Source organism: Pituophis catenifer, unplaced genomic scaffold (assembly GCF_029215685.1).
Source record: "Pituophis catenifer annectens isolate HBS135680 unplaced genomic scaffold, rPitCat1.0.hap2 SCAF_10, whole genome shotgun sequence".
Taxonomy (NCBI): Eukaryota; Metazoa; Chordata; class Lepidosauria; order Squamata; family Colubridae; genus Pituophis; species Pituophis catenifer.
The window spans coordinates 277,211-280,628 of record NW_027256890.1 but is presented as its reverse complement, the minus strand read 5'-3'; positions in this window follow the sequence as shown (position 1 = coordinate 280,628).

Sequence of the window (3,418 nt, the reverse complement as noted above, 5' to 3'; positions counted from 1 at the left end):
GAAGAGCACTTGACGGCCGTGACCGGGAGGATTTTTCCTCAGGTTCGCCTGATTCGCCAGTTGCGTCCCTTTCTGGATCAGGACTCCCCACACACAGTCACTCATGCCCTTGTCACTTCCCACCTGGACTACTGTAACACACTCTACATGGGGCTCCCTTGAGGAGCACCCAGAGGCTCCAGCTGGCGCAGAGTGCGGCCACGCGGGTGGTTATGGGAGCAACATGGCGCTCCCGTGTGACACCTCTCCTGCGCGAGCTACACTGGCTCCCGGTGGTCTTCCGGGTGCGCTTCAAGGTTTTGGTCAACACCTTTAGAGCGCTCCATGGCTTAGGACCTGGTTATTTACGGGACCGCCTACTACCACAAACAGCCTCCCACCGGCCGGTATGCTCTCATAGAGAGGGGCTCCTCAGGGTGCCGTCAGCCAAACAATGTCGACTGGCGGCCCCCAGGGGGAGGGCCTTCTCTGTGGGGGCACCCACTATCTGGAACGAGCTCCCCCCCCAGAGATACGAAGGATCCCGGATCTGTGCACTTTCCGCCGTGCTCTTAAGACCCTCCTATTCCAGCAAGCCGGCCTGGCCTAATTTTCTCCCCTGTTTTAAAATTCTTTTAAATCAAAATTTTAATTTGTTCTAAATTATTGGGATTTTTAATTGTCTCGGGCTAAATTATTTAATCTGGTTTTAATTATGTTTCTAACTTTTGTATCTATGTATTTTATTTTGTGCCTGTTCACCACCCTGAGTCCTTCGGGAGTAGGGCGGTATATAAAATTAATTTAAAAAAAAAATCATCTGCAAATTTGATGAGTTCCCCTTCTATTCCCTTATCTAAATGATTTATGAAGATATTAACTACTAATATGGGCAGCCTCCTGCCCACACCCTCTTATCTTTCTTGGTGATCTAAATCTATCTTATTAATTGGACCCTAAACGAATGTACAACTGAACCCATACATGCAACCCTGTACAATGCTGTAACTAATCTGGGACTAGATCAACTAATAACACTAGACTCAACAACTGCCTTGATCTCATCTTTTGCAACAATTTAAATTCAATTTATGGACTACAAATAAAAGAAGCCTTTTCCAACAGTGACCACAGCATGATAGACTTTTATCTCAACTTACATCCTCACATAGACAATCATAATGATGGAATCCCAAAGTATAACTTTAGAAAAGCCAACTATGATCTCATAACTGATGACCTTTCATCTCTTGATTGGCAAACTCTATTCACTGGCTGCATCACTGTGGAAGACCATTATAACATTTTTTTGCAAAAATTCAAAAGGATAATCAAACTATATGTACCACTAATAACCCCCAAAACCAGGAAAAATAAATTACTCATAACAACAAGCTTCAGACCCCCCAAAAAAACTCTGGCACAAAAACAAAACTGGCTACATAGCAAAATTCAAAAGTCGCTACAAAACCGTCTGCCGACAGATAAAGGCAGAATGCATCAGTTATCACAGCAAACAAGAGGAAAACCTAATATGCACTAAATCCACCCAGGCCTTCTACAATTTTGTAAACAACAAATTAAAGACTCAAGATCCATCCCACCACTAAAAGGACCAAACGGGAAATACTGTAATGATGAAACCGTTAAGGCCAACCTCTTCAACACATTCTTCAGTTCAGTCTTTGTAAATAGCAATGGCTCAGGCCCCTCATTTCCCAATCGTACCACAACGTCTTGATCTTGTTCTCCTTCCATTTTCTTGCTTATTTTAATTTTAATTTTTAATCTGTCTTTTACAGTTAGGTTTTTGGTACGTTGGGCTATACTAGTTTTTTTTTTTTTGCAAATAATGACTTTCTTTAGTGGACTGACTGTTTCCTTGACTTTTCCCTTGTTATTTATATGTTGAAAGAAACATTTTTATATTATCTTTGACTTTTGTTGCAAGTCTTTGTTCAGGACTTTTGAAGTATTCTATTGCTTGTGTTTGTATTATATTGAATTCCCGTATGACATGGTCACTCTTGCCCAAGGTTCAGCTCCAGAGGGATTTCAGTGGAGTGGGCTAGAGTAGATAGGGAGGGCTTTGCTCTTTTCTTCTAAAAGTGACATGTTTCAATTGGTCTTGTCTTTAGGGATGTATGTAAGGGCATTTTTATGGAAGCTTTTTGTTCCCTATTGTGTTCAATATGGGTGTATCGGTTTTCTTCTTTATGTTCATATATGGGGTCATTTTTTAAAGAAGCTGTTTGCTCCCTATTTTATTTTGGTGTAGTCTTCTTGTTTAGATTGGGATTTCTCACTTTATTCATTGAGTTTCAGAGTAGCTAGAGTTGCCTATAAACCCTTTACTTTTTTTTCTAGTTATTCAAGTAGTTTAAATTTGATACATACATAAGCTGAAACATATGGCACACTTTGCAAGTCACTATAGTGTCCGTCTCTATTTCCATGACTTTTTTCTTTGTTAAAAAAATCAAAATGTCTAAAAGCTAAATATTTTTCCTGTTGCAGTGTCAGTTTACAGTTTACAAGAGTTCTTGGCCTTTTGTTCTCTGTCTTGAAAAAATTCATCTCTCTCTTCCCTGTTTTGAAGTGTCTGTCTCTTTTTCTGTGGTTTTTCCCACAGTCACTTGTCTGAAATGGTGTAGGGTTTCTTGCTTGAGCAAGAAGGCCTCCAAGAATCCCTTCCAACTCAATTCATTGATTTTGTTGTTCTGCTACTTTATCAAAGAAGGATAAAGGTTTGCCTGGCGTGATCTGCTTTGGACAAACCCATTTTGGCTTCTGGTAATTGCTTTGCTTGTTTCTTGGTATTTGCAAATCTTTTTGCTTGATTATCTTTTCCAGAATCTTCCCAGTTATTGATGTCAAGCTGATTAGGCTATAGTTTCCTGTATCCATGTTTTCCCTTTTTGGAAGATAGGAACCACATCAGCTCTTTTCCAGTCCTCTGGTAGTTCCCTGGTGTTCCAGATGGCTGCTTGGCTGTTTGGCAACCAAAGGAATATGGTTGACTTATCTTCAGCTGGGCTCCTGAAATATGCCCTGTCAGGCCCCAAACCTGAATGCTGAAGTAAAAGTTACCTTTCCCTGCTCTAAGTGGAGATTTGATAAAAATTACTTAATGGAAACTTAGGCAACACTGCACAGCTATAGTTTAGAAAGAAGAAAAATCCAGGAATTGAGTCAAAAGCCAAATGTTTCGGCCCTCTTGCTGAAAACCATTGTACACGATACGTTTTGAGTGAATTGGACTTGGACAGGGAGCATCTTGGAATTGAATTACTGTCCCTTTTTTTTACATTTTTATTCTACTGTTAGCATATACCAAGTTGCTCAGAAATAAACATACCCTTGGGTATTTTATTTGTTTAAGTCATAAAGCAGAAAGAAAGATAGAAGGGATGGAAGGAAATAATTCCAAACAGTAACT